This window comes from Lolium perenne, chromosome 5, assembly GCF_019359855.2.
Source record: "Lolium perenne isolate Kyuss_39 chromosome 5, Kyuss_2.0, whole genome shotgun sequence".
NCBI lineage: Eukaryota > Viridiplantae > Streptophyta > Magnoliopsida > Poales > Poaceae > Lolium > Lolium perenne.
Genome location: NC_067248.2, coordinates 242,193,050 through 242,200,397, shown reverse-complemented (window position 1 = coordinate 242,200,397; position 7,348 = coordinate 242,193,050).

Below are 7,348 nucleotides of genomic sequence, written 5' to 3'. Positions count from 1 at the left end.
AAGCCTAAATAATTGTTATTATGTACCTGCGTTGAGCATGAACATTATATCTGGATCTTCTTTAATGCAAGACGGTTATTCATTCAAGTCTGAGAATAATGGTTGTTCTATTTTTATGAATAATATCTTTTATGGTCGAGCACCACAAAAGAATGGCTTATTTCTGTTAGATCTCGATAGTAGTGATACGCATATATATAACGTTAATGCTAAACGAATTAAATTGAATGATAATTCTACTTATATGTGGCACTGTCGTCTTGGTCATATTGGAGTGAAACGCATGAAGAAACTCCATACTGATGGATTACTTGAATCACTTGACTTTGAGTCACTTGATAGATGCGAAGCATGTCTAATGGGAAAAATAACTAAGACTCCATTTTCTGGTATGATGGAGCGAGCTACTGACTTATTGGAAATTATACATACCGATGTATGCGGACCAATGAGCGTAGCATCGCGCGGTGGTTATCGTTATGTTCTAACCTTCACAGATGATCTGAGTAGATATGGGTATATCTATTTCATGAAACATAAATCCGAAACTTTCGAGAAGTTTAAGGAATTTCAAAGTGAAGTAGAAAATCAACGTAACAAGAAGATTAAATTTCTACGATCTGATCGTGGAGGTGAATATCTGAGTTATGAGTTTGGCATGCATTTAAAGAAATGCGGAATACTTTCACAATTGACACCGCCGGGAACACCTCAACGTAACGGTGTGTCCGAACGTCGTAATCGAACTCTCTTAGATATGGTTCATTCTATGATGTCTCTTACTGATTTGCCGTTATCATTTTGGAGTTATGCATTAGAGACAGCCGCATTCACTTTAAATAGAGCACCATCAAAATCCGTAGAAACGACACCGTATGAACTGTGGTTTAATAAGAAACCTAAGCTGTCGTTCCTGAAAGTTTGGGGTTGCGAAGCCTATGTAAAGAAGTTACAACCGGACAAGCTAGAACCCAAAGCGGAGAAATGCGTCTTCATAGGATACCCTAAGGAGACTATAGGGTACACTTTCTATCACAGATCCGAAGGCAAAATCTTTGTTGCTAAGAACGGAACCTTTCTTGAGAAAGAATTTCTCACTAAAGAAGTATTTGGAAAAAAGTAGAACTTCGATGAGATTGATGAATCTATACTCGTTGATCGAGTAGCGCGATCGGAAGTTGTACCTGTACCGCCTACACCGGCAACAGAGGAAGCTAATGATAATGATCATGAAACTTCGAACGAGGAAACTACTGAACCTCGCAGATCGACAAGGGAACGTACCACTCCTGATTGGTATGATCCTTGTCTAAATGTCATGATTGTGGATAACAATGATGAGGACCCTGCGACGTATGAAGAAGCGATGATGAGCCCAGATTCCAACAAATGGCAAGAAGCCATGAAATCCGAAATGGGATCCATGTATGATAACAAAGTATGGACTTTGGTAGACTTACCTGATAGCCGAAAGGCTGTCGAGAATAAATGGATCTTCAAGAGAAAAAGCAGATGCCGATGGTAATATTACTGTCTATAAAGCTCGACTTGTCGTAAAGGGTTTCCGACAAATTCAAGGAGTTGACTACGATGAGACTTTCTCACCTGTAGCGAAGCTAAAATCTGTGAGGATTTTGTTAGCAATAGCTGCATTTTTCGATTATGAGATTTGGCAGATGGATGTCAAAACGGCGTTCCTTAATGGAGACATTGAGGAAGAGTTGTATATGGTACAACCCAAAGGTTTTGTCGATCCTAAAAATGCTGACAAAGTATGCAAACTTCAGCGTTCAATCTATGGACTGAAGCAAGCATCGAGAAGTTGGAACCGACGCTTTGATAAGGTGATCAAAGACTTCGGGTTTATACAGTGTCATGGAGAGGCCTGTATTTACAAGAAAGTGAGTGGGAGCCCTGTAGCATTCCTGATATTATATGTAGATGACATATTATTGATCGGGAATGATATAGAACTATTAAGCAGTGTTAAAGGTTATTTGAATAATAGTTTTTCAATGAAAGACCTTGGTGAAGCATCGTATATATTAGGCATCAAGATTTATAGAGATAGATCAAGACGCCTAATAGGGCTATCACAGAGTACATATCTGGACAAGATTCTAAAGAAGTTTAGAATGGACGAAAGTAAGAAAGGGTTCTTACCTAAGTTACCAGGCAAAGTCTTGAGTAAGACTCAAGGACCGGCTACGGCAGAAGAAAGAGAAAGGATGAGTAAAATCCCCTATGCCTCGGCAATAGGATCTATCATGTATGCCATGCTATGTACTAGACCGGATATAGCACATGCTGTTAGTTTGACTAGCAGATATCAAAGTGATCCAGGAATGGAACACTGGACAGCGGTCAAGAATATCCTGAAGTACTTGAAAAGAACTAAGGATATGTTTCTTTGTTATGGAGGTGACCAAGAGCTCATTGTAAGTGGTTACACCGATGCAAGTTGGAACACTGATCCTGATGACTCTAAGTCACAATCTGGGTACGTGTTTATATTGAATGGTGCCGCGATGGTGGGCAAGCTCGAAGCGGTGCACGGTGGCGAAGTCTTCAACAGTAATCAGAGTACATAGCGGCTTCGTGAGGCTTCATCGAAGCGGTATGGATGAAGAGGTTCATTGTAGAGCTCGGTGTGGTTCCTAGTGCATTGGACCCATTAATCATTCTACTTGTGATAACATGGGTGCCATCGCCAATGCACAAGAGCCAAGGTCACACAAGAGGCTGAAGCATATCAAGCTGCGTTACCACTCGATTCGCGAGTACATCGAAGATGGAGAAGTAAAGATTTGCAAAGTACACACTGATCTGAATGTAGCAGATCCGTTGACTAAAGCTCTCCCTAGGGCAAAGCATGACCAACACCAGAATGCCATGGGTGTTAGGTATATTACAATGTAATCTAGATTATTGACTCTAGTGCAAGTGGGAGACTGAAGAAGATATGCCCTAGAGGCAATAATAAAGTGGTTATTATTTATATCTTTATGTTTATGATAAATGTTTATATATCATGCTATAATTGTATTAACCGAAACATTAGTACATGTGTGATATGTAGACAAAACAAGAAGTCCCTAGTATGCCTCTTAAACTAGCTTGTTGATTAATGGATGATTAGTTTCATAATCATGAACATTGGATGTTATTAATAACAAGGTTATGTCATTGTATGAATGATGTAATGGACACACCCAATTAAGCGTAGCATAAGATCTCGTCATTAAGTTATTTGCTATAAGCTTTCGATACATAGTTACCTAGTCCTTATGACCATGAGATCATGTAAATCACTTATACCGGAAAGGTAATTTGATTACACCAAACACCACTGCGTAAATGGGTGGCTATAAAGGTGGGATTAAGTATCCGGAAAGTATGAGTTGAGGCATATGGATCAACAGTGGGATTTGTCCATCCCGATGACGGATAGATATACTCTGGGCCCTCTCGGTGGAATGTTGTCTAATGTCTTGCAAGCATATGAATGAGTTCATAAGAGACCACATACCACGGTACGAGTAAAGAGTATTTGTCAGGAGACGAGGTTGAACAAGGTATAGAGTGATACCGAAGATCAAACCTCGGACAAGTAAAATATCGCGTGACAAAGGGAATTGGTATTGTATGTGAACGGTTCATTCGATCACTAAAGTCATCGTTGAATATGTGGGAGCCATTATGGATCTCCAGATCCCGCTATTGGTTATTGGTCGGAGTGAGTACTCAACCATGTCCGCATAGTTCACGAACCGTAGGGTGACACACTTAAAGTTGGATGTTGAAATGGTAGAACTTGAATATGGAATGGAGTTCGAATATTTGTTCGGAGTCCCGGATGAGATCCCGGACATCACGAGGAGTTCCGGAATGGTCCGGAGAATAAGATTCATATATAGGATGTCATTTTATGTGAATTAAAATGTCGCGGAAGGTTCTATGGAAGGTTCTAGAAAAGTCCGGAAGAAACCACCAAGGAAGGTGGAGTCCACATGGGACTCCACCTCCATGGCCGGCCAACCCTAGTGGGGGAGGAGTCCCAAGTGGACTCCCCCTTAGGGGGCCGGCCACCCCCCCATATGGGAGGTGGAACTCCCACCTCTAGTGGGAGTCCTAGCTTGGCTAGGTTTCCCCTCCATATGGAAGGTTTTTGGTTCGGGTCTTATTCGAAGACTTGGAGACCAACTCTTGGGGATCCACCTATATAATGAGGGGCCAAGGGAGGGGGCCGGCCACCCCAAGACCACAAGCTGGCCGCCCCCCTTGAAGTGGCCTGCCACCCCCTCCCAAACCCTAGCCGCCCCCTCTCCTCCATATCTTCCGCGTAGCTTTAGCGAAGCTCCGCCGGAGTTCTCCACCACCACCGACACCACGCCGTCGTGCTGTCGGATTCAAGAGGAGCTACTACTTCCGCTGCCCGCTGGAACGGGAGGTGGACGTCGTCTTCATCAACAACCGAACGTGTGACCGAGTACGGAGGTGCTGCCCGTTCGTGGCGCCGGAACCGATCGTGATCAAGATCTTCTACGCGCTTTTGCAAGCGGCAAGTGAACGTCTACCGCAGCAACAAGAGCCTCATCTTGTAGGCTTTGGAATCTCTTCAAGGGTGAGACTCGATACCCCCTCGTTGCTACCGTCTTCTAGATTGCATCTTGGCTTGGATTGCGTGTTCGCGGTAGGAAATTTTTTGTTTTCTATGCAACGTTATCCTACAGATTTTGCTACTGCACTTTTGTTTTATATTTGAGTCTTGGAAGTTGTTACTACTGTAGCAACCTCTCCTTATCTTAGTTTTGTTGCATTGTTGTGCCAAGTAAAGTCTTTGATAGTAAGGTTCATACTAGATTTGGATTACTGCGCAGAAACAAATTTCTTGCTGTCACGAATCTGGGTTGAATTCTCTGTAGGTAACTCAAAAAATTCTATCAATTTACGTGAGTGATCCTCAGATATGTACGCAACTTTCATTCAATTTGAGCATTTTCATCTGAGCAAGTCTGGTGCCTCTTAAAAATTCGTCTTTACGGACTGTTCTGTTTTGACAGATTCTGCCTTTTATTTCACATTGCCTGTTTTGCTATGCTTGATGGATTTCTTTGTTCCATTAACTTTCAGTAACTTTGTGCAATGTCCAGAAGTGTTAAGAATGATTATGTCACCTCTTAACATGTGAATTTTGATTATGCACTAACCCTCTAATGAGTTGTTTTGAGTTTGGTGTGGAGGAAGTTTTCAAGGATCAAGAGAGGAGGATGATACAATATGATCAAGGAGAGTGAAAGCTCTAAGCTTGGGGATGTCCCCGTGGTTCATCCCTGCATATTTCAAGAAGACTCAAGCCTCTAAGCTTGGGGATGCCCAAGGCATCCCCTTCTTCATCGACAACATTATCAGGTTCCTCTAGTGAAACTATATTTTTATTCCATCACATCTTATGTACTTTACTTGGAGCGTCTGTTTGTTTTTGTTTTTGTTTTGTTTGAATAAATTCATTCTTGTGTGGGAGAGAGACACGCTCCTTTGGTTCATATGAACACATGTGTTCTTAGCTTTACTTTTAATGTTCATGGCGAAGGTTGAAACTGCTTCGTTAATTGTTATATGGTTGGAAACAGAAAATGCTACATGTGGTAATTGGTATGATGTCTTGAATAATGTGATACTTGGCAATTGTTGTGCTCATGTTTAAGCTCTTGCATCATATACTTTGCACCTATTAATGAAGAAATACATAGAGCTTGCTAAAATTTGGTTTGCATGATTGGTCTCTCTAGAGTCTAGATATTTTCTAGTAAGGGTTTGAACAACAAGGAAGACGGTGTAGAGTCTTATAATGCTTACAATATGTATTTTATGTGAGTTTTGCTGTACCGGTTCATACTTGTGTTTATTTCAAATAACCTTGCTAGCCTAAGCCTTGTATTTAGAGGGAATACTTCTCATGCATCCAAAATCCTTGAGCCAAACACTATGCCATTTGTGTCCACCATACCTACCTACTACATGGTATTTCTCCGCCATTCCAAAGTAAATTGCTTGAGTGCTACCTTTAAATTTCCATTCTTTGTCTTTGCAATATATAGCTCATGGGACAAATAGCCTAAAAACTATTGTGGTATTGAATATGTACTTATGCATTTTATCTCTTATAAGTTGCTTGTTGAGCGATAACCATGTTCCTGGGGACGCCATCAACTACTCTTTGTTGAATATCATGTGAGTTTCTATGCATGTTCGTCTTGTCTGAAGTAAGGGCGATTTACCATGAGTTGAATGGTTTGAGCATGCATATTGTTAGAGAAGAACACTGGGCCGCTAACTAAAGCCATGATCCATGGTGGAAGTTTCAGTTTTGGACAACAATCCTCAATCTCTTATGAGAATATTAATTGTTGCTAAATGCTTATGCATTAAAGAGGAGTCCATTATCTGTTGTCTATGTTGTCCCGGTATGGATGTCTAAGTTGAGAATAATCAAAAGCGAGAAATCCAATGCGAGCTTTCTCCTTAGACCTTTGTACAGGCGGCATAGAGGTACCCCTTTGTGATACTTGGTTAAAACATATGTATTGCGGTGATAATCCAGGTAATCCGAGCTAATTAGGACAAGGTGCGGGCACTATTAGTATACTATGCATGAGGCTTGCAACTTGTAGGATATAATTTACATAACACATATCCTTTATTACTACCGTTGACAAAATTGTTTCTTGTTTTCAAAATCAAAGCTCTAGCACAAATATAGCAATCGATGCTTCCCTCTGCGAAGGGCCTTTCTTCTACTTTTATGTTGAGTCAGTTCACCTATTTCTCTCCATCTCAAGAAGCAAACACTTGTGTGAACTGTGCATTGATTCCTACATACTTGCATATTGCACTTATTATATTACTTTATGTTGACAATATCCATGAGATATACATGTTACAAGTTGAAAGCAACCGCTGAAACTTAATCTTCCTTTGTGTTGCTTCAATGCCTCTATTATGAATTTATTGCTTTATGAGTTAACTCTTATGCAAGACTTATTGATGCTTGTCTTGAAAGTACTATTCATCAAAAGTCTTTGCTATATGATTCAATTGTTTACTCATTGCATCTACATTGCTTCGAATCGCTGCATTCATTATATGTGCTTACAAATAGTATTGATCAAGATTATGATGGCATGTCACTTCAGAAATTATCTTTGTTATCGTTTACCTACTCGGGACGAGTAGGAACTAAGCTTGGGGATGCTGATACGTCTCCAACGTATCGATAATTTCTTATGTTCCATGCTACTTTTATAATGATACTCACATGTTTTATACATACTTTATGTCATATTTA